The 25092-nt window shown below is 52.8% G+C and overlaps 1 protein-coding gene across 1 annotated transcript in view; it reads right to left on the bottom strand.

The window, feature by feature from the left end:
• LOC122379160 (protein hunchback-like) overlaps nt 1–24082 on the bottom strand; it is a 44164-nt gene extending 20082 nt beyond the window's left edge. The window contains exon 1 of the mRNA XM_043361118.1: nt 24048–24082. The gene's annotated coding sequence lies outside the window, so the exon portion shown is untranslated. The remainder of the gene's footprint in view (nt 1–24047) is intronic.
• Between the last annotated feature and the right edge of the window lie 1010 nt (nt 24083–25092).

The raw sequence follows: 25092 nt of genomic DNA, 5'->3' as shown, positions 1-25092 counted from the left end.
CGAATGGATCTCTCGACAAAATTTAGGGGTCGGATCTATGATCTCTGTGGATCCAGCGGGCAAAAATTTGTGGAGGACCTATGATCTGTATAGATCTCACGACAACATGTAGCCAATGAAACCCCTATCCTACATAATTGTACAACTTACAGTGCAATACAATTGAGAATTATCACTTGTGGACATGGTTATTGGTTAAGACCACTAGTAATCATTAGATATCATCATTAAATTTGAATTTAAATAAACAACATTTGTACTACATTTAAAATAAACCAAGAACATGCATATTGCTACTTTTTGTGACCAATTGTAACTTTTTCATGACAGCACTGATGACAATCTTATCAACAAGCTACAGCCACTTTAATTCAATGAACAAGCAGTACAGACAGATGCAGTGGCAGCAGGGCACTGCAGATTTTCATTTCGGTCCCATTCTTTCCATGCAACGCCAGTAGGGCTCATGTTAAAATGCCAAAATCTATGGGGGGCACTGTACCCTGGTGCCACCCCCCCCCCCCTGTTCTGCCGCCTATGGACAGATGTTAGGGAATCAAACCTGGAAGCCAAATAGGTCAGTTTTGTTAAAAACATGCAGCAATCCACTTCTGCCAGGTAGGTATGAAATCCCAATCCAGAATGTTCGTATGAGCTATTAGTATGTGCAACACAATTTCGATTTAGTAAGAAAAGCAACCAACCTCTAATACTTTCCAAATAAAATGGCATCAACTTCTTCAGATTACCTACATTTGGCACCGTGCCACGTGTGTGGTGCCATGCTGTGCTTTTGTTATGAGAGAGCCTCCCAAAAAAAGACAAACGAAATTCACAGCTCACGTTTTGGTAATATGGTTTTATTACGTCATTGTCGTTTGACCAATGAAACATCTTAATTTGACCAAAACCGTAATGATTCCAAAAGATTCCCCGTAATAGGCTCTTTAAACTAATGACGTAAGATATTGTTATTCTTTTGAAAAATGAATAAAACAAAAATGCAAGGCGCACACCGCTCTGGGCCATATAATACCGTTTCAGCTTACGTTTACGTCATTAAATTCAACGCTACAAAGATGATATTCACAAACAATCGTATCGTAAAATTATGTGAGGCAGAAAAAATGAACATTCTTTAAAAAAAAAAACTCCAGACTTTTGAATTTCCAGTTTGATTTTTTATTTATTTTCATTATACTCGAAGGTAGAACGCCTAGCTCATTTGTCATTTGAAATGACGTCACGAGTTCTATTTATATACTGAATAATCATTTTACGGTAAATATCCAAGGCCATTACAATTGATATTTCGCTTCCCATCGCTTCCGCAGGCTGTTGAATATTTTTATACTTTTGTTTATATCTCAGTTTATTTTATCAAATATTTCTTTCAATAGATTGAAATACCTTTACCTAACCAAGCCACATGTGTCATTATCATCTTTTATTGTTTATCAATCAATTGTGGTAGCTGGAAAGTGGAAACTGGAAAGCCTCATGGTTGTCTAATGCAAGATTGTCTTATCAATATCATTATGTAGATTCTAACATGAATTGTGATGTGGTAGGTACCTAGTTATGTATTGTTCATTAGTCATTACTTTGACTTACCTCTATGTTAATTGTTAAAGGGACCCTCCCACCTTCAAAAAAGTTAATGAATTGGCATGAAAGTGATGTCGCTCGGTTCAGAAAGAGCAAAAACGAATATCTACCAAATTTCATCGAAAAATATTCACCGGTTTTCAAGATATTATACTTTTACTTTTGTTTACTTTTTGAGATCTCCGCTGTTCCTAGCGACTTTATTTGAAAGTGCGGCATTTGTTGCGCGCAAAGCAGCATATACCACCGCGTGCTACCAAACGTTTTAGTAAAAGATTTAAAATCGTTAGATCTCCGCTGACGTCACAAATTCTAAGGGGGCATACCAATGCATTAGCCCCTTAGAATCCGAAAACTGCAAGTTTGAAATTCGATATCTCCGAATTAAAGCATTTTTCGATGTTGTGAGTGCCCAAACCGGTATTTTCAGGTCATGGCCACCAATTTGGCTATCTCAACTCAAATCTAATGTTAAGGTGGGAGGACTTTTCTGTTGGTAGGTATGTGAACTGTGAACAATCTTCATGTCACTCAATTCTCTCAAGTTGTGACCGTCATGAGCCTCCTTTATTTTGTATTCTGTATAATGTAACTGGATGCCTTTACTAATATGTCCTTTGTATAAGATTGTTTGTTTCTAACCATACTTTGGTATTCAAAACTTCTTATGAAAGAAAGTTGTTAACATTTTGAGCACCTATGAGCTATGATCCCAATGGATCTCACGACAAAATTGGGGAGCCAGATCTATGATCCGAGTGGATCTAGCGACAAAATTGAAGGGTCAGATCTATGATCCCAGTAGATCTCTCGACAAAATTGAGGGGTTGGATCTATGATCTGAATGGATCTCGGATCGGGATCCATGGGATCGGATCTCAGATCCATTTTTCCGGATCCAAGCACATGTCTGGTCAGGACTCTGGGACAGTCATTTTTACTTGCAAGCTCATGTGCGAACATATACATACAGATGCCCAAAAAAACAATGTAGCGCAATTTGTTCAAACGTCCATGACCAGCGTAACACCGTCTCGGGAAGACGTCCATTGCTGCATGCTGCACCTGTCCTCGGGTCTTACACGATCAATTAGAGAAGATGCATTATACATTTCGATTATCGACTGGCATCTACGAATGTCAAACCTATAGATCATGGCACGTTGGGCGCGCAGCTTTTAGGACGAGTAACCGCCGTGAAGTGCGAGCGACATGCGGGAGCATTGCCGCTGCCACAAAGTCGTGCCTCGATAAGACATATTTTCAAGAAACTGTCGCAGTGACAAGCGTTTCCTCTCGGGCCCACGTTATGCCCGAGCCGTTACAGCGAAGGCGACACTGGGGAACAGTCGACGGGTCGACATTGGTCCGCTATATTCCAACCGTCCTCCCTTCACAGAAACCATCGATATTTCACCAACTGTCTGAATATCCCTCCCTTTTTAGATTTCAACGGACGGCGCCGCGCGCGCTATTCACAATAAAAATACCCAAAACTCGAGCTCTTTTAAAAACGCACGCGCTGCCACGGGCCGGCCTTTTGATCGGCGGGCCGCCGGGCGGCTGCCAATGACAAAAATCCGGCCGGGCGCCCATTCAGCGGTCGGCCGGCCCCGATTGGCGGCGCCGCGTCGCGGACGCTTTTTATTGGTCCGTTTTCAGCCGCACCGTGGATGATTGATGCACTGGGGGCCACAAACGCGAGGGCTACGGCCAATTTTGACACTAATGAAAGCCATCACACAGAGAGTGAGAGAGACACACGCGCGCACACAGACATACAGACAGCCGGAAGAGCCACGCCATTCTTGGATTCGCGGCTGGACGGGCTGGCGAAGGAGAAGCGGGCCGAGATAGTGATATTAAGTTAAGTAAGGCTGAGCCCCCGGAACGGAGTGACAGAGCGGCAAAGATGTTAGACGATGCTGAAAATTAGATCACTGGCATAACTGTCACTATCATCATAGGCGGCGGAACGGGGAGGGCACCGGGCCCTTTGATTTTGGCATTTTAACATTAGCCCTATGGGCGTTGCATGGAAAGAATGGGACCAAAAGTCGGCGGTGCCCCCCCCCCTCCCCCCTTAATCAAAGGTGTTCCGCCGCTACTGACTATCATTAGCCACCTGACACCTCTCTCCATCCCAGCCAAAAGTGGGCGTCTTATTTTTAGTAAAAGGCCATTATTCATTGGAGCATAGATAAAACTTGTGATTTTATATAGCAAACGTTTTTTTGCACATTTTTTCTCATTTTCATGGTCTAGAATCACGGTCTAACGTCCCCACCCAAGTACCGTGCAGCTGCATGGTTCGGCTCTCCCTGTGAAATTTGACGGCGCCCCGGTGCTGCGGTCGGCACCGGGCGCCCCTGGACGCCCGGTGGACGCCCGGTGGACGCCCGGTGGACGCCCGGTGGACGCAGGCTGCCTGCAGTGTCCCTCCGCATTTTTTACACCGGGTCCCCCTGCGCCAGCCCGGCGGGTCCGGCGGCCCCCAGCCTCCACCGGACACGAAGAATGCGACCGTGCGAATCGCCGCTGGCCACTGGCCAGTTTTGCATTGAAATGCACCTCTGGCGGCGCCGGCCGCGTGAGAACCGCCGCATCTCGCGCCGCGGGTCCGGCGCGCGGGGTGGACCGTTTTTAGGCGCGGCGTCGGGGGCGACAAAGCTGCGCCGACAGCGGTCACAAAGCGCCGGTCAGCGGCGACAAAAAGTGGCCATTGGTCAGCGGCGGAGCGCTCCCGCAGCTGCCGCGGCACAGCTGCGCCGGCGCTGATTTATTCCACTCTCCGGCACCGACCCTCCCCTGGTCCGGCCCGGCCCCGACACTAAAATGGCACGCTTGACCGTTTTGACACTGCAATGCATCCCGGCCATTGGCGGCTTTATGCGCGCCGCCCCATTGAGTGGTCAGTGTCCGGCGCCGTTTGGGGCCTTTGTGGACCGGACTGCCGGTCCGGCCCCGACTCCGCCGCCGATTTCAATAAGCTGACAGGACGCTGCACTCCCCCGCCGGTTCACACAGTATCGCCATTGTCTGCAGTCTGTGTGGGCTTGTTTTCAGTGTAGGCCGGCTGTGGCGTAGCTTAGAGCTGGCAGGAACAAAACGAGTAAAGTTTGATCAAATGTATAACATAAATGTGGCATTTTTTATTAGTGTTATTTGTGCTTTTACTTTTTAACTCCGTCTTTTATTGGGTTTTGTGCCTGTTGACGGTTTCAATAAATACAAATATAGCAAAATTTATCCGGTAATTTGAAGTTAGGCCGAACAGCCGTTATTGGCGTTGTGTACCTACTCACTGCAAAGGTAGTTTGAGGACGGCGCAAAATAATTTTTAATATTGATGTATCGGAACGATTGAAAAGAGTAAAGCATCAGAAGCATTTTTTTCTGTTAAAAATAACCATAATACCTTCAGGGGCGGTCGCAGACTTGGAGTTTGGGGGGGCCAACTTGGCAAAGGGGCCCCTGCGCTGATCCGGGGGGCCCGGTGCTAGCTTAAAGGGGCCCACGGGCGTAGTGCACGGGTGCAGAAATCTAGGCCATGACCAGTGAAGCGGGGGGGGGGTAGGGAGCGGCACCCGAGCGGAGGCTCATTGAGAGCTTTGAGGGTGCACCATGTCGAAAAGGTACCGAAAAGTGCATTTTGAAGCATTGATTTTGTCAATAATTCACGCAACTGTGAATGGACTACCGCAAAAGTAAAGGCGGCTAACTTTGCAATTTTCTTTGCAAAAAAAAAAAACTTTGCAATTTTTTAACCCGCGCCCCAGTGGCGGTCTCGGCCAACTTCGCCCTAGTGAGGGGGGGCATATGTTACCACCCACCTCTAACTCAAAAACTAAGAGGGCTAGAAAGACGCGGTAAAAAGCAGTCGATAGCTCTCAATACGTACGTTTGAAAGTATTTCGGTCATTTTTCACCTTAGAGCAATATTGGGGTCACCAGAGGTCATCAAAGGTCAAAATTTGCCAATTGTCATTATATTTTTCAGAAAACATGCCGCTATCTCAGGAACTATGGTAGCTAGAAAAACGCATGGAAAAGCACTCGATAGCTTTTGAGCTCTTCTTTTGAAAAGCTCATTATCAATATTGTCCTCAGGTCAACGGTTTAACCTCCAGAGGGCAAAAACTCAAAAAATAGCTGTTTTTACGAAAAGTGTTTTTCGTCAATAACTTTCGACTACAAAAAGCCACGACATTTCTATTGCCAGAATCGTGTTCCCCTCACCGAGACGCGTCGAATGAACTATAATTTGACCTTGAAAGGTCAACTTAAAAATTTGACCTCAGGTCAAGGTCATGACCTGACCGGAAAAGGTCATGTTGCATATCAGTCGATGCGTCTCAACAAGACAAACACAATGAGACCATCCCCAGCGTTCTATCTCTTTCCAATCGCGAGTTATTGGCAAAAAACTGTTTGTAGCCTCAAATGACCTCGGATGACCTTTCTAGAGGTTATCAGCAAAAATGACACCTTGGTCATCACGAGTGGACTAAATCATTGTGATTCTGAAATATTTGGACTGTTCCTATGCGTACACACGGATCTAGAGGCATTTTCATTTTTCTCCATTGACTTGTAATGGAAAGGTCATGCCACTGACCTGACCTTAGGTCACGGATATAAAAAATCCGAGATATACAAATTGTAGGCTCCCATAACAGCATGCAATCCACCAAGTTTAAAACCTTTCTGACAAACACTGCAGGCTGGACATGATTGCAAACTTTTTTTAAGGCTTGGTCAGTTAACTTGACCTGGTGACCTGACCTGACATGACCTGGGGTCAAAAATTTCACACATTGTCCAAAATTGATGTACCAAAAGCTACCCCAAGCGGCGCGGCGCTACGCGCCGCGGTTTTTTATTCACACGCGAAAAACGCGACAGGGTGGTAACATATGCCCCCCCCCCACTGGGGCGAAGGTTAAGATCATCGTGCTAAAACTTTTAACAGTGGCTCATCGGTATCTGTTCACACATGTGTTCCGACTTCCGTTTAATATTTTTTCACTTGAGCACAAATGCAAATTTTGAAGACCATTACAGTAGCAAATGCTTCGAAAGACGGATAGTGGGCAAAATATCCTAAATTTGTCGTGCTGCATGGAAAGTAGTATTGCTGAGGAAAGGGGGTTTTGTTCCAGATTATTGTGGATGCAGAATACATTGTCTGCACTCACTGCAGAATTATTGTTGGTGCAACTGCGCCCACTGCACCCATGGTTCCTACACTTATGGGCCCATCGATAGCGCTTCGGCGATACCTATCGCCTAGAGGCTGCAATGGGGCCCTTAGAGTACGGTGTCAGACCCCCAGAGGCTGGCGTTGGACCCAAGGGTCAGCGAAGGGCCTCAAAGGCCCCAGGTAGGGCCCCAGAGGCTGATGTGGGCCTTCATAAGCAAGTGCGTGACGCCCAAAGGTAAGGCTTGAGCCCCCAAGAGAACATAATAGGGCCATCAGTGGCCGGTGTAGAGACCTCATAGGCCAGTTTGCGGGCCCCTCAGAGGCTAGTGTGGGGCCTCAGGTGTCGCTATGAGGCACTTAAATACCGGTATGGGTCCTCAGAAGCCGGCATCGATCCTTCAGAAGCCAGTACGGGGCCCTCAGAGGCACATAAGGGCAGTTTCGGTACCAGAGACAGAAATGGGACCATCAGAGGCCGGTGTGGGTCGTGGGACCTTTAGAGGCTGGTTTGGGCTCTTAGGGGCCAGTTTAGAGCCCTCAGAGACCAGTACAGGGCCTGCAAAGGGCAGTTTGAGACCATCAGAGACCGAATTGGGCACTCGGAGGCTAATATGGGTCCTTACAGGCCAGCATGGAGCCATCAGAGGTTAGGGTGGGGCCCTAAAAGACTAACATGGGCCGGCGTTGGACCCCAGAGGCCAGAAGAGGGCCCTCAAAGGCCAAGATGGGCACTCAGACTAGGCCGATGTGGGCCCTTAGAGGCCGGCATCAGGTCTTCAGAAGCCCGTGCAGGGCCCTCAGAGGCTAAGGTGGGTCCTTACAGGCCAGCACGGGCCCTCAGAGGTCAGTGTGGGGCCCTAAAAGACCGGCATGGGCCGGCGTTGGACCCCAGAGGCCAACAGAAGGCCCTCAAAGGCCAAGATGGGCCCGCAGAAGCCGATGCTGACCCTTAGAGGCCGGCATCGGGTCTTCAGAATCCAGTGCGGGGGGCTCTCGGAGGCTAATATGGGCCCTTACAGGCCAGCATGGGGCCCTCAAAGATCAGAATGGGACCCTAAAAGACTGGCATTGGCCGGCGTTGGACCCCAGAGGCCAGCAGAGGGCCCTCAAAGGCCAAGATGGGCCTTCAGAGGCCGATGCGGACCCTTAGAGGCCGGCATCGGGTCTACAGAATCCAGTGTGGGGCCCATAGAGGCTAATGTGTATCCTTACAGGCCAGCATGGGCCCTCAGAGGTCAGTGTGGGGCCCTAAAAGACCGGCATGGGCCGGCGTTGGACCCCAGAGGCCAGCGGAGGGCCCTCATGCCAAGATGGGCCCTCAGATGCCGATGCGGGCCCTGAGCGGCCGGCATTGGGTCATCAGAATCCAGTGCGGGGGGCCCTTAGAGGCTAATGTGGGTCCTTACAGGCCAGCATGGGCCCTTAGAGGTCAGTGTGGGGCCCTAAAAGGCCGGCATGGGCCGGCGTTGGACCCCAGAGACCAGCGGAGGGCCCTCAAAGGCCAAGATGGCCCCCCAGAGGCCGATGCTGGCTCGACATCGGGTCTTCAGAATCCAGTGCGGGGCCCTCAGAGACACTTAAAGGCTAGTCTTGGGACTCGAGAGACAGAAATGAGGCCACCAGAGGCCGGTGTGAGGCTCTCAGACGCCGGTTGGGCCCCTGAGGCCGGTTTAGGGGCCCTCAAAGGCCAGTGGAGGGCCCTCAGAGGTCAATACAGGTCCTCAGCGGTCAATGTGGACGCTTGACCGCCACTGAAGGGCCCTCAGAGGTCAGTGTAGGACCCTCAAAGACTGGTATGGGAGCTGTTAATAGCTGGCGTGGGTTTCTCGAGCCTCGTGACAATCGAATACGGGCCAGGGCCCCATACGGCCATGGGGGCCCATCGGTTGTTTGGGGGGGGGGCCAAATGATATGATGGCCCCCCTGATTTGCCTTTGGGGGGGGCCATGGCCCTGATGGCCCCCCCCCCTGCGACCGCCACTGAATACCTTACGGACAAGTCGTCTCTCAAATGCTGACATCAGAACAAGTTAGTCAAATGCTGAACGGGGAAAATTAGTACGGTTATGCGGAATAAAATGGAAAAGATAATAAATCGCTTGATGCCAAGTTTCAGTATGGTTTCAGATTTTTACTTTCTGGTGCATCTCATTTTCTAAACAGCTGACGAGTCTTCACCCTTGTATCAAGAGCCGGGGCCGTTGACGGAGACAGAGACGGAGCCGGGGGTGGAGGGGGATGGCCACCCCGGCCCAGGTCGGTTCCGGCGCCCTCCCCGGCCTTTCCCGTCCATCCCCGGCCGGGGAACAGCCTCACATCCGGTCCGGCTCCCCGCCACGTGCCAAGATGCTTGTTGACGCGACAACTCCTCCGCTCATGGCGTCAAAACGCCGCGTGCCCCTGCCATACCCGCCGACACCCGTCCACCCCTCTCCCTCCCCCTGCGGACTTCCTCCGAGGCTGGCCGCCGTCCGGCCGAGACATGACGGATGGACAAAATACCGGCGGCGCCCGGTCCCCCAGAAGCGGGGAGGCAGCGTCTGGCACGAGCCGAGTGCTGACCTCTGACCCCGCCCGTCGGCCCAGAGCTGACCTCTGACCTCGTCTGCCGGTCCACTGCACTGAGAAAGCACAGGAACCCGGGGCGGATGTGCTCAGAGTGCAAAACCAAAAACCAGATTAATGACTGCCTGAGTGAAACAACAACTGACAGCAACTCGACTCCCAAGCCTCAAAGCTCATCAAACCCTTCATGAGCTTATGAAGAAGAAGCATCCCTATGATTTACTTATAAGAACGAGTTCGGTACACTGATAAGAATATTGAATAATCAGAGCGATCGGTGGCCGGTGATCCATGGATGCAATCAGACGGAGATGGTTATTGTTTATCCAATACTTTATTCAATGGAAGACTCACGATCTTGTTTCCAAGATAAAAAGCATGTTTAAAAGCACTCATTGTCGACAACAGATAATTTCATCCGTTGATCGGATGGTCGGCATTGCAGCAATGGTGGTTCAACTGTGAGGCAGAATTCATGGCAGCGTTGGTGGTCTGTTGACGGCTCGCCGGGCGGCCGGGCGGCGGCAGCGACCCAGGGAAGCAAACAGTAACCAGTAACCGGGTGAAAACGGGCGGCAATCTCGCGTGCATCCGGCCCTTGGGTCCTGGTCCAGCCGGTGACCTGGAATCCACCTGACGGGCCGACTTTCCGACCATGTTTACTCGAAAACAGCGGCCTACTTCGCCCAGAGCTCCGGTCGCCGGTGAACCCTCGCCATGCGTGCTGTCCCAGTGGAGCGAGCCGGTACGCACATGGCCGTGCCCCGAGGGATCCAGGACCGGGGTAACAGCCCTCTCACGGCCCCGGCAAATCGCCGATATGTGGGCCAGCGCTACCGGCGCGCACAGCACAGCGTGGAAAACGGGCACAGAGAAAACGGAAGGCTTGCGGACAGAGTGGAAATATGCAGCGTCAGTAATGAGGAGTGTAAGATACGGTCTCCCGATCTAAGACTTTCTCTGTATCTTGGTGTTGATCTGATATCAAAGCCATACATACTTATCAGATCACTATTAACCCGCGCCCCGTTGGGCTCTGCCGAGCAACGCGCCCCGTTGGGGGGGGGGGGGGGCCATTTTGGCCCCCCCCCCCTAAGATCTCGAGAACCACGCAACGTAGCGACAAGCGGCAAACGGTGTTGGATAGCCCTATCAGGGAACTACCTTGTGACCCAATTTTATTGACCTAGGTCAAACCGATGACGTCACAGGTCAGGTCAAAGGTCCAATTTTCACCGTTTACAGGCATTTCAAGAAATGCGTTGTAAAATCGAGTAAAATGCATTTCATTGAAAATCATTGATGGGGAAATGTTCTTCAAACACATATTTTGCTAGTTGAGGTCACTGATACCAGGTCAGGTCACTGAGGTCAGGTCACTGGGGGGTCACAATATGAAAGTGTCGTGTGATACATGTTTTATGGTCCATTTTACATGACAAATGCGATTATGTGGGTCAGGCAGCCTTTGGGGCCAGCTTAGGTCACGTTTTGGTCAAGGTCAGGTCAAGGTCAGGTCAAGGTCAGGTCAAAAAAGGTCAAATTTCAAAGTTGATATTTTTGCATAAAATGGGTATCGAATCGATGCAGCTCGTCACGGGGAGTTCAATGGTGGTCTTTGTTTTGCCGTACGAGGTCTAGAATCGCTAAAAATTGAGTTCAAAAATTTGACGTCATCATTTTTGAACAGTTTTTTCGCTATAACTTGGCCAAAAAACGAGATATCGATCTGAAATTTGGTATGTATATAGAAGAGCGCAGGGACTATCACATATATTCCGGTTTTTTCGAAATTCGGAAAAATTTTGGATTTTTTTTTAGTTTTTCTAAAAAAAATCATTTTTTTGAATTTTTTGGGTCAAAAACCCAAAATTTTGAAAATCCGAGATAGCAGTTTTGTAGCGCCGCTTTTTGTCTATTAGACCATATAAAGAACTTTGAAATTGCTTGATAACTGTAGATTTGGTGAGCATTTCAAGATTGCACGTTTTTTGCTCATTTTTGCTCGAACATGACCTCAGTTTGACCTCAATAACTCCTGACCTAAGGTGACCTAAGACTTGAAATTTGGTGTGAAGGTGTCAAATTGATGCCCGGAAAGGTACTGAAAATTTGGCGGCGCTGCGCGCCGCCGTTTTCTTGCTATTCAGGAAAAACCACAGGGGGGGGGCCAAAATGGCCCCCCCCAACGGGGCGAGGGTTAAATGATGGTTACAAAGTTCAAGATATTCGCTAATCATCATAGTCCTAAAATGTCGTTACGTAGGGGAGACCCGGGAGGTATGGGCCGGTTTTGTGAAAAGGCAATTTTCTTCCATTGGGCAGGGGCTAGACCCGGTTTTTCACTCTGTGTACGTGAGATTGCCTTTCGCCTTTAAAGTGGCCCTGATATTAGGTATTTGGGATAAACTATTTTATCTCGAGATAACTTTAAATAAATCATGCGCTTTTTCGATCCATCAAAATACACCGGGAGGATGGGCCATGCCCGGGACGTATGGGTCGGTGTCATGTTTCACATTCTTTTCTCGACATTGAGATAATACTTGTAGCTGGGCTCTACCTTGAGCTTTCTTAGAGCCCAGGTACCGCATAAGCGCTCAACAGCTTACTTCATGGAGGTCACTTGCGGGCACATATGTATTTTGGCAAACTCTAATAATGTTCCATGAAATAAGATAAATAATATTTATCTGTTCGAATGCAATTTGTACTTAAATTTTCGTCCTTGTGCGACAAAAATAAAACTTATTGAAGAGTACATTCAATGAAAGCATCATTTCAATTATTTAGGATCACCGGGGGTGGGTGGCCCGAACCTCCCGGTTAGGACGGTTAGCATCTCAGCTCATATCATAATCTTGCAAGAAAGCTTCAAATTGTCTATCCAGTCTTACTTTGTGTGCTTTAAACTTTATGTTAGCGTTGGCGTGACATAGTAAAACGAGCCTGGTTCAATTTTATCACGAATTTTCTGTATGTACCGTATTTTACTCGAAGAGGGCAAAAAACGCATGATCGCCGCTCATTGCCAAAGAAAACCGAGGAAGATTTTGGAAATCACATGGGTTGTATAACGAAATGGCTGCTACCAGTTTACGCGGTCAAATGTGTAAAAATACGCAACACTTCTTCAAAACTGCGCTGGCCCATAGGTACACTCGGGGGCAGATTGATGTTCCACAACTCCTTATCCACCGGGTTCCTATGGCTCAGCATTGGCAGCAGCCGCCTGGTACCGGTAGACTGTGCCGCTTCACTTACTTGTCAAGCGGCACAGCCTACCCACACCGTATGCCACCGGTCTGGGTCAGTGGCTGTAAGGCGATGTGGGCCGCCTGTGACGTCAGCGCAGCGGTGAGGGCCGAGCCCGGAGGCATGGCTCGGGTCGGCGCGGCGCGGCGGCTGGCGAGGGCTGGGGAGTGAGGTGGGGTGGGAGCACGGACCATCGCGCGGCTGAGCGAGTGTAGTTAACTTTCGCGTCTCAAGGCGCCAATTATTCTACCTAACAATTGTGCTAAAGCAGTTGTTAAAATGTCCTATCCCCAAGACAGCGCCTATCATCATACTTGCCATGCACATTACGACACACTTAAACGTGACATTGGGACAGCCGATAGAATTTATATCACACGTGCATCGAGTTGCGGAGCTACATTGTTTTTAACAGATATGTATTAAGGCCTTGATTGAGCTCATTGGTGTCTATTATTTCGCACAACAATCGTCCAGAGACGTGGGAACTGGGGTTTTTGGCAGTGGCGGATCCAGGGGGGGGGGGGCAAAATGGGCATTTGCCCCCCCCCCCCCCCAACGGCATAATTTTAACATTACGCCTATGGACGAGGCATGGAAAGAATCGATAAATTGTTATGGTTTGCCCCCCCCCAAAAAAACTCTGAGCTGGATCCGCCTCTGGTTTTTGGATAGCGCGGCGTCCCAAAGCAACTCTTATGTTCCTCTAATGTGTGGTCGCAGCCACCAATAGCAAACCGTTCCATCTAGGAACAAATAAGTCGCGCACCTGGGACGTTTCGAACCGAGTTTCTCCAACCGGTCACCCCACGACGCTAGCGTGTATCCACTGAGCTGCCGAAACCAGCGACCACCCGCCGCGATCAAACGCGATCAAATGTCACAATACTGTCATTGGCGGTCAGCGGGTGGATGTCATTTTGTTTTGTGCGGACGAGGACCATTCTCGGTAGCTCAGTGGATGAACGCTCGTGTCGTGAATTGGCCGGTGGGAGAAGCCCGGTTCGAACCCCCCTGAGTGGCCGGCTTTTTGGCTCCTAGTTGGAACGGTTTGCTATTGGAGGCTGCGACCACATATTAGAGCAACAGTAATAATCGCTTTAAATTGGAGCGTTGGCTGCGGCACTACTCATAACCCCCAGTTCCCACGTCTCTGGACGATTGCCGTGCGAAACAATAGACACCAATCTGCTCGATCAAGGCCTTAATACTAATATGTTATACAAAATATAGCTCCGCACCTCGATGCACGAGTGACATAAGTTCTATCGGCTGTCCCATTGCCACGCTTAAGTGTGTCGTAATGTGCATTGCAAGCATGATGATAGGCGCTGTCTTGGGGATAGGACATTTTAACAACTGCTTTAGCGCAATTGTTAGGTAGAATAATTGGCGCCTTGAGATGCGACCCCACCTCACTCCCCAGTCCTCGCCAGCCGCCGCGCCGCGCCGACCCGAGCCATGCCTCCGGGCTCGGCCCTCACCGCTGCGCTGACGTCACAGGCGGCCCACATCGCCTTCCAGCCACCGACCCAGACCGGTGTCATACAGGTGGGTAGGCTGTGCCGCTTGACAAGTAAGTGAAGCGGCACAGTCTACCGGTACCAGGCGGCTGCTGCCAATGCTGAGCCATAGGAACCCGGTGGATAAAGAGTTGTGGAACATCAATCTGCCCCCGAGTGTACCTCCCGGAGACCCATACCTCCCGGGTCTCCCCTATTCTTATCTATCCAACTAACCAACATTGAACATAGATAGGCCGAAAACGCATACGCAAATGCGTTTTCGGCTTGCAGTAGATTGTGACGAGCTTCAGTTGGAGCTGCATCGCCCACAAATTATGTTTCACTCTGCTCTCCCGATGCCAGTCGGCTCATTATGAACAGAGCCAGCTGCACGGTCTGCAAAATGGCGCTCAGCGCTCGCTCCATCACGGGCGGCGCTCAAAGATTACCCTGGTGGTTTTCGGCGGCCTTGCCCCCGTAATTGATTCGCCGTGCTCGCCCATACCTGGCTGGTGTTTGAGGCCGCATCTGCAGTCATGCGGATAACCCACCGTCTCATTACAGATCAGGGTGATCCCGTGCTGCCGGGGCCGGCCCGCGCGCCCGTGCCCGTGGCAAAACCGCCAACAGCAGCTGTCCACACCCCCTGTAATACCCCAGGTATGTACTCATTCCCTGGGCAAACCCTCCACCCCTTCAGCTCCCTAATAAATAACTGACCGCCATCGCCTGCCATTACCGCAGGTTGGTTAACCTCCGATACGACCGCTTCCGCAACAGGCACCGCTCTCGACGCTGGTATGACAGGCACCCGGCAGCGACTTCTGTTGCCATGGCAACCAGCGGCGCTGATCGGCAGCGTTCGGGTTTGTTTTTAATTTCCATCGTTGTGTGCTTGCATTCGGTGGATCCTAATTAGATCGGCCGCTGTTCTCGTCGTCTCGGCCGTTTACAAACACGGTCATTAGTGGGGCACTTCCGCCCCTGCCGGCCGGCCGGCCTGGTGCCCGGCGGGGCGGGGGCGGGGGCGGGGGGAGACGGCGCTGTTTGATTGACCCGTGCCCTCTGCGGAGTTATCCCACCTGACCGGTCAGTGGAGCCAGCTGCCGGCCGCAGCCAATTATGGGTCAGCCGCAGCAGCTAATTAATGGTCAGCAGCCCAGACAGAGTCGGCGGCAGATTAGACCGAGTTAAACTCCCCAGTAACCCCCACTGCCGGGCCCTGCACTTCCGTGTGAAGCCGGAAACCCGCGTCAGACAGGCCAGAACATGACAGATCAAACCGTACCGATACACTGAGATGACAGTAAAATTAGCCCTTCAATTATATGCAGCAATACACTGCATCTAAGAATGATCAATCAGTTATTGTTGCTCGTTTTTTCTGTTGCCGTTTATGCAACTACTTAGACTTCGGCTTTTTCCCCATTTATAGGCCACACTCCACAGTGTAAGGATCCACAGCTACCCTATCAAGCGTTTTCAAATCTTTCTGTGGAATTTCATTTTGTAAGCGGACGTATCGTCCGCAAAAACCGATAGCGGTAGTCTGGAATCTGGATGGATAAAAAATATTTGTTTTCCGTGAAAATAAATCATAATGAAATAAAATAAAATATAGGTACCACAATCACCGCTTGATAACCATTAAATAAAATGAAGACTAACGAAAAATCTACCCATGATTAAAGCTCAATATCGACGAGTCCGCAAAGAACAAACGGAATCAAACAAGCCAACTAACAGAGCACATCCTCCCGGGCCGCCGCTGCATTTCACCCCATTACCGGAGTGGCGTCGGCGGGGAGGCATCTGTCTGACCGTGGACGGACCGACATCCGCTCATCTGGTGACCAGAGAGCCGACAAACAGCTCTGCCGGCCAGTCCAGCCCGGCGCCGCCTCCGCCCCGGCGCACGCACACACCGGAAGGGCCGACACGCACGCGCGTGAGGCGGCCGAGCGCGGCACGCGGCGCTGATAATTTTAGACGTGTTTTCTCAGAGATGGCCCCCGGCGCCCGGCCGCGGAGGCCGCCGATACCGGACGGTGTCGTCGGCTCGTCAGGGCGAGCTGACTCACCACCTGGCCGGAGGGGGCGGGAGGAGTGGCCGGGGGTCACGGGGCGGCTCTGTGGCGGCCGTGACCGGTCGGCCGGGGTGAAAGAAGGTCATCTGAGGATACCGAGCGCTACTTTAGCGGTTGACCGCAAAATAAAGCATGATAGTTGATTACTGGCGGAAACATTTTACATTGCCATTTAGGTATCGAAAATAGGTAAAATGTTACTAGCTCATTTTTCGTCATTCATAAACGTATTGCGTTTCACGTCGAACACCGTATCAATTGAGGCTGTTTTATGACTTTTTGAATCAGCCCATTTCTCCATGTAAGAGCGTCATTTAATTCTTTCATCATCCTCTAGGCGTTAAGTAACATCCCGCTGGTTTACAACTGAGGGTGACTGACCGGCACATCGGCCCGGCACTCCCAGCTCCTAAGGACGACGACACATCGGGAAAAGTTACGCGAAGAACCTCCGCGGGCTCCGAACATGGCGCCTTATGGTGAGTAGGCTTCACGTCCCCGAACTAAGTGTTTTGACTGCTGTAGTGAACGTAGCTTTAATATGTAAGGTTGTGGATATATTATCTTATTTCTTTGAAATGATAACCCCAAATTTTACCCTGGTTCTATTAGGGGTTGGATGGAACCCCTCGGTTTTTCGCGAATAACTAAGGTAAAAAATCAGCCTATCGTGACGAAACTTTCAGTAGCCTCGACTTACTTCATTTCCACTCTACTGTTGTGTGAATCGGCCGGAGCAAATGGTACTGGTATTGATATTAAATCGGATAAATATTGTGACATTGTTGACGACATAATTTTCTGTCCTCCAGTGTTTTCAAAGCTACAGAATCATTACGTGGAGCCAACATCTGCGTCGTTAATGCATAGGTATTCTCGCGTGAAGCCACCGTGTGTGAGATTTCAACATTATAGGCACGCACACCTTCAGCTGAAACAGCTCGCGATATCTGACTATATGATATATAGTCGTGGTATCGCGTGGGGCTCCCAAAATAACACCGCGGGCGGGCCAGACTCGCACCTGGGACCACAGATGGCATCGGCCAACCGGTCGCGGTGGTGGATTTTTGGAAATGGTGAATTATTCGCAAGACATCAAACTGGCGCCAGTGAAAGCTACAGAGGTGCCGAAACTTGCGGCCGAAAATCAATGCACATTCGCAAATTATATAAGTGATTCAAATTTCAAAAACTAGATTATTGGTGGTCAGCTAGCTAGTGCTATGCTAGATACTTATATACCTATTGTTAGGTCTTCTTGGTGTTGAGAAATGCCACATGGAACCGGCTACGTGTATTGGCGGTTCACAATGTAAACAAAAGAAGGAGCACAGACATGTTCGGACTCAGCCCGGCCAGTATCAATCCCCCGACCCTGTTCATTCATACAAATCCAAAGTCGTAACCATGGAAACGGTGAACACGTGAAATAACATGCGGGGTCCAACACCATGGCAAATGCCAATACAATAACGTCTCCCGACTAACTAGGAAACCTCACATCTCCCCCCGGGTCGACCGGTAGGTCTTCAGCTCCGGGTCGACCTGTAACCTCCCCGGGGGCTGACGCCGTCGGCCGGTGCGCCGCGGTGCCATTGTCTCCGGCGGCATCTCCGAGAACCGCACCGTCTTTCGAGTTGGGGCGGGCGTCCCGTCCTTGTTGTCTCTGCGGGCCAGACCTCCTCGTGTTGCGATGATTGGGCGGTAGGGGCGGATGAACCTCCTGTTGCGCCACAAGATACGGCCGCTCGGCGTCTTGACGAGGTAGTCTCGGCGGCGTCCGATGCCCACCACGAGTCCCATCTTGTCCCACAGGCCCGTGGTCGAGTCCTGGACGGAGACGTGCGCGCCGATGCGCAGTGGCCGCAATGGCTTGGCTCGCTCGTTGTACGCTTCTTCCGCTTTCTTCTGTCTCTCCTCTCCCTTTCGGTCGCAGTCTTCTGCGGCCTTCTGCCAGACTTTGTCGAAGGCTCGACGATGCATCGGGACTGCCGACCGCACTGGATGCCCATACAGAATTTGGGCGGGAGAGCGTCCGTCTGCCCCAGGTGTATTTCTGATCTCCAGGATGCCTCGAGCGAACTCGTCACAGTCCGTGTTCCCAGCCACCGACGTCTTCTGCAGGAGGCGTTTGACGAGCTTGACTGCGGCCTCGGCGTGGCCGTTCGACTGTGGATAGTGGGGGCTTGAGAGCACGTGCTCGACCCCCCAGCGTTTCAGGAAGTCCCTCGTGTGATGCGCAGAGAACTGTGGCCCTCCGTCGCTTCTCAGAATGTTTGGCACGCCTGTGGAAGAGAAAATCTCGCGCAGGTAGCGGACGAGAGTTCGTGATGTTGCTTCCCATTTGCAGGAGACGACGATTGGCCAGCCAGAGAGTCGGTCGGCGTACACGAGGAATGTCTTCCCTGCGTGCTGGAAGAAATCCGCCGATACCGACTGGAACACCCTCGTCGGCAGAGGGTCGGTCATGAGCGGCTCCTTCGGAAGGCTGGGTAGCCGCTCGTGACAGAGCTGGCATGATGTCACGAGGTTGTCGATTTCTTGACAGATGTTGGGCCAAAAGACGGACTGCCTGGCGCGCCGCTTCGTCCGGGCCACACCTTGATGGCTGTCGTGGAGACGGTCCAGCACTTCTCGTCGGAGACTGTGCGGAATGATCAGTCTGGCCCCGCAGACGAGGAGTCCGTCGTCCACGGAAAGTCGCTCGCGGACGCTCCAGTAGGGGTGAATCACGCTGGAGAGGTCCGCCTTGTGATCAGGAAACCCGTGCAGGACTACATCTGTCAGCTTTTGGTAGGTCTCGTCCGTTCTGGCGGCCTCCCTGATCTTGTCTAGAATGACGTCACGAAATGGTGGACCTTCTCCGTCGTCGTCTTCGCCGTTCCTGATGTGTGCCAGCAGGACGCTGCGCGTCTGGTGTGCCACTTCGTGCTCTGCTTCTTCGTCCTCGGGACTCGGGTGGTCCACCGGTGCTCTTGATAGTGCGTCTGGGAGTTGATGCGTCTTGCCAGCTTTCCACACTGCTGTGAAGCTGTAGGACATGAGTTTTTCCCGCAGTCGCTGGAGCCTTGGGTTCTCTATCTCTGGCAGAGACTTGGTGTTCAGGATGGGAACCAGAGGTCTGTGGTCGGTGATGAGTCTGAACTCCGGCATCCCGGCCAGGTAGACGTGGCACTTGCGCACTGCCCACGTTACTGCCAGCATCTCGAGCTCCACTACAGCGTACCGTGACTCGACGTCAGTGAGAAATCTGGAGCCACACTGCACTAGCTTCCAGTCCTGACCGTGACGCTGCAGCAGCGCGTAGCCCAAACCTTTGAGTCGCGAGGCGTCTGTGTGGACTGTTGTTGGCAGCGATGGGTCGAAGTAAGCCAGGATCGGTGGCTCGATGAGCGTTGCTTTGACGGCTTCAAACGCTGCCTGGTGTACTGTAGTCCATGCCCAGTGGTTGCGGGGCCTTAGCAGGTCTCGCAGAGGCTCGGCCGTTCTGGCTGTGTCCGTTGAGAACGCTCCGAGCTGGTTCACTAGTCCCATGAAGCTTCTCAGGTCGGTGAGATTCTCTGGGGTCGGGAAGTCGGCTATCGCCCGCACCTTGCGCTGGTCTGCCGTGTAGCCGTCAGGACTGATGACGTATCCGCAGAAGTCCAGCGTCTCGGCGGCAAACGTCACCTTCGCCGGGTTCAGGGTGATTCCGTGGCTGTCGCACCGCTGGAGGATCTGGATAACATGCTGGAGGTGGTTTGAGTAGTCGTCGTCAAATGCCAGGATGTCATCTACCACCTTGCTCGTTCTCGGCACGCCAGCTAGTGCTGTGTCTCCGCGCCGTCCGTACTCGTCACCGGACGTGCAGAGGCCCATGACGGCGCGCTTGAACCTGAAGCGCCCCCAGGGTGTTATAAAACACGTCAGGTCTTGGTCCTCCTCTGCGATCGGGATCTGAAAGTACCCTGACTTCGCGTCCAACTTCGTGAAGAATCGGCTGCCTTGCTCGATTCCGGTGACGGCATCGTGAGGAGTGGTGACAGGATGGGCTCCACGTCGGACGTAGAGGTTGAGTTTGGTCAGATCAACGCACATCCTCACGGAAGTCTTGCCGCCGCTTCCGTCTGTCGGCGGCTTCGGTACCGGAACCATCGGGTGACACCACTCGGTCGGGTGGGACACGGGCATGATGACGTCTTGTGCGATCAGATCGTCCAGCTGGCGCTTGATGTCGTCTTTCCATGCGTGCGGGATGTTTCTGGCGGCTGTCACCGCGTACGGGCGAGCATCTGGCTTTAGTTCGATCCGCATTGGGCCGCCTGCCATCTCTCGTAGTGGTGGCTGAGTGTTGAACACCATCGGGAACGCCTTCTTCAGAGCGTCTAGATGCTCCTGCCTCTGTGCTGGAGTCGGATCACCTTTCCTTGGATCCCATGTGGGGAGAGATGAGTCGCCATCCACCGCCGTGTGAGAGCGCGCCGTTACCGGCGCTGCTGTCGTGTGTCCGGTAGCAGGAGGCGACGTTCCGGTTGCTTCCGTGATGCCGTAGATCTGCTTCGGAAAGTCCGGCGAGATTATCCCCAGGGCGATGGCGTCGTACCATGAGAGGAGGGCTGCCTGGAGACCCGGTATGACGGTTACGGTGGTGGACGTTTGGCGCTGTCCCATGGTGAGTGTGCACTGGAGCGAGCCGGCACACTTCAACTGGTGTCCTCCAGCGGCCAGGAGCCGGTCTGCCGGCTGTGTCAGATGTGCTGTGTCGATGCCAATCCGCTCCGCTTCTCTGGAGCCGATGACAGAGACTTCGGCTCCAGTGTCTGGCGTCCACAGTAGTGATCCCTGTCCACGCTGATGACTAACCAGGAGGGAGACTTGTGGTGTTTTCTTTGCTGTGACGCCTAGGATTTGCACGCCGTTCAGGTGGGGTCCGTCAGATGTCTGGCTGTCTTCAGAGCCTGACCGCGTGTGCCTCCGCCTAGATCTCCTGCAGACGGATGTGTAGTGCCCTTTGATGCCGCATGATCGGCACGTGGTGCCTCTGGCAGGGCAGGAGGCTAGCTGCTCCTTGGTGTGCCATGGTCCGTCGCAGTAGCCGCATCGCCTGCCACGGCTGGCAGATCGGTAGTCCCGTCGGTCGTTATCATAGCCTCTCTCCCGGTTGTCCTGGCCGTCCCGTCCGTATCGGCCTTCTCGGTACGTGTCTCGGGCGTCTGGACCGTGACTCCGGCCGGCTCTGCTGTCCCGGCTTCGTCGCTGCCGGTAGGCGGACACGGGGCGAGCGTGACTACCACGGATCGCTTCACTGTCCTGCGTCGCGTTTTCTCTTGCCCGACAGATGTCGATCGTTTTTTGCAGTGTCAATGACGATTCGGCGAGGAGGAGTCGCACTGTTTCCTCACATCTGATGCCCGTCACGATCCTGTCTCGGAGCCGGTCGTCTGCGCAGTGGACGCAGAAGTCGCAGAACTCTGCCAGTTCCTTTAAGGCCATTACATACTCGTCGAATGGCTCGCCGTCTGCTTGCTGTCTGGTATGGAACTCTTTTCTGTCGACGATGACGTTCCTTTGGCTCCTGAGGTGACTTTCCATCTTTGTTAGCAGAGTGTCGATAGGTGTGGCGTCTGTCACGTCCAGCGAGTAGCGTATTACACGCGTCCATTCGTCGTCAAGGAGTGTTAATAAGGCCGCCCGCTGTTCAGGGATGTCGAGGGAGTCGAGGCCAGTGAGAAGACGGTAGCCTTTATACTTCTCACGCCATGACGAGAACTCTCTGAGGCTGGCCGAACAGACCAGACGCGGCGCTGGAGTGGCTGACGGCGGCAGGCGGGGTCTGCTGTTCGTGGTGTCCGATGTCTGGGAGTCGTCACCGTCTCCCGATGCGCTCCCTTGCCTGCCTCGTAGAGCCTGGGTGACGAGATCGGCCATCCGCTGCTCCCGCTGGTTGGCGGCCTCAGCCTGGTCCTTCAGCAGGCTGGTGAGACTGGCGATTGCAGCGGCGAATTCTTCTCCTGCAGACATCACGCTAAAAAATTCCTGCCTCCCCGAGATTCGAACTCGGTACCCACGCGTGAAATCCGGGTACGCTAACCGCTAGACCATCGAGGCACTTGTAACTGAGTGGCGTATATTGTCTTCTATATCAACTCAGTGTGTTCCGGCTGCGCTAGCGATCCTTTCGAGAGTAAGCACGGTACACAATGCGGCATTACAAATTCAGACATGCGATTTCACCTCACGATTGAACTTCCGCTGGCCACGACCGCAGTGAATGTCAATGTGTAACTCACGGCGATGAAGTGTCGGCCGTCGTAGAGAGGTAGGTAATGCCGATGTCGTTCTTGATTTGTGGTCGGGAGTCTTGGCTCAGCTTACCGACCGCGCCATGTTAGGTCTTCTTGGTGTTGAGAAATGCCACATGGAACCGGCTACGTGTATTGGCGGTTCACAATGTAAACAAAAGAAGGAGCACAGACATGTTCGGACTCAGCCCGGCCAGTATCAATCCCCCGACCCTGTTCATTCATACAAATCCAAAGTCGTAACCATGGAAACGGTGAACACGTGAAATAACATGCGGGGTCCAACACCATGGCAAATGCCAATACAATAACGTCTCCCGACTAACTAGGAAACCTCACACCTATGTAGGAGGGTGAAAGGAGGAATAATATGACAGATGGAGACAATCGCATCTTGAGCTGCTGAAGTCAACGGAGGTAAAATTACGACGTATATCCTAGCTTATAAGGTACATATGTTTTCCTTTTGACCTACTGAACACAAATTGTCCATTCATTAAAGCAAAAAAAGCTAATGCTAGGATTGCGCCGTCTACCCACCGATGACAGAGTCAGAGGGCGAGGGACCGCGCTGCGCCGGGTCGGACTGAGCGGGACGGGACGGGGCGGGGCGGGGCAGTTCGGGCCGGGCTGCGCTGAGCCCCGCCCCGGCCTCCATACCACCGAGTTGTTTGCGCTAAAAATCTGGGCCACAGTGCGGCCGCCTGGGAGCGCTGCACTGGTCGGAAGGGTTGGCCGACCGTTACTCACCGTTATACCACGTGACAGGGCACGCTAGTTCAAAGAGGACGGCGCGGAGGACCGGCACCGGCCCAGACATTGGTAACGAGGAGACGAGACGCTTCAGCCCCAGCCGTAAACATGTTTTCAATTCGGCCATCTTTTTCCTTGAAGGAAATGCTTGTCGATGAAATGCTTTCAGGCCGCTCGGCGGGTCTTATTCAGCTTTAGCCGCGCGCTTGAAGGCGGATGATTGTGATTGTTTTTGTCGGGGAACTAACCGTTGGAGTGAGGGCCAATGCCCTCTGGAGCACGCTGTCAGCTGTTTTTAAGACGCCGCTGTTTTCAGGAGGGTGTTTTCCAGTGCACTGTACTGATACGTGGACTATAACGCGGTGGTTTCTTCGCTGCGAGTGTTCTGTGTCTAGAAGCTTTGGTCAAGACATGCATAAGATACGCACATAGAAGGGTAATAGAGCAGACATCAGTATACTGATGTCTGCTACATTCTGCAGAGTGCAGAATGTATACACCCTGCAGAAATACATCATGTGGTCTGCACACCACGCTATTCAATATCCGGTTTGGTCACATAGTGGGAGGTGACAGGGGAGGGGAGGGGGATACGGGCCGATCGACCGGCCGTGGACTGCCCATACGCACAGCTATGACGTCACCCATACACTCGGTCCCTCCGCGGCCGGACGGAGCGGCCGAGGGGCGGCTCTAACCGGAAGTCCGGTATCTAACCCGCCGGGGAGGACCGCAAAGGAGGCGAGTAGGCGGGTCACCGCGGTTCAATCGGGTACTCGGTACTCACATGGGACGAGTAGCTCCCCCAGACAGCCGGAAGGAACCGCCGCGGGCAGCGCCGGCGGCCGCGGTCGGCGGGCGCACTGCCGTCAGCTGACGGTCGCCGCGCCGCGCCGGCCGGCCGGACGACGCACCGGCCCCGCCGCACACCGGCTGCGTACACGCATGACGGCCGCTTGGACGGGTCTTATTTTGGCGACCGGCCCGTAGCGCGGGGAGATGAGCGATCAAGGTCTTTGGTAAAAGTGAGATTGATGATGGATATCAGTGGCGGGAGAGAACGCTGAAGTGGCTTAGATCACTTCAGTCTATCGATGAGTTTGTATTCAGGAAGTGAGTGACCCGTCATGGGACTACCTTCCCGGTCAATAAAACACATCGTCACAGGAGTGGGTAGGGACGGGCCGAGGTGCGCCGGATAAATAACTCACGCTGCGACGCAAATCAACAATATAACGGCTGAATGATTGAGAGGGACGTAGTGCCCCGTATCGGAGCCGGGGGAGCAGGGATGGACGGTCGGCCACCCCACCCGTCTCTGGCCGGCCGCCCACGTGTCTTGGTCGGCGGTGCGGCCGTGTGCGTTTTGTGCGTGTCGCCACTGACTGTCGGCCGGCGGACAGGGACGGGTCGGTGACACCCGATCGCCCGCCGGCGCCAACGGGGCAAAGATCGCCGCCGCCGCCGCCGCCGTCGACGTCTCGTCGCTCCGTCGGCCCCGGCGGGGTGTCACGCGCTCGTTGGCCGCCATTGGGGAGGTCCCCTCGTAAAAACAGCGTCGCTGGCCGGCCCTGCCGTCCCCTCCACCCTTCGCGTCCCCTGACCGCTGGGCAGTCGCCGCGGCCGTATTGATTTTCGGTTTATTTTCACCCGCGCGTCCGCACGGGCGCCCCTGATCGCCGAGCTCGACGGAGGGCTGTGTCGGTACCGATGGAGGGATAGTACCGATGGGGGTTATGACGGTACCGATGGAGGGATAGTACCGATGGAGGGTTGTGTCGGTACCGATGGAGGGATAGTACCGATGGGGGTTATGACGGTACCGATGGAGG

This window comes from Amphibalanus amphitrite, unplaced genomic scaffold (genome assembly GCF_019059575.1).
Source record: "Amphibalanus amphitrite isolate SeventyFive unplaced genomic scaffold, NRLGWU_Aamphi_draft 000072F_arrow, whole genome shotgun sequence".
Taxonomy (NCBI): Eukaryota; Metazoa; Arthropoda; class Thecostraca; order Balanomorpha; family Balanidae; genus Amphibalanus; species Amphibalanus amphitrite.
This window is presented reverse-complemented; position numbering and strand designations above follow the sequence as displayed.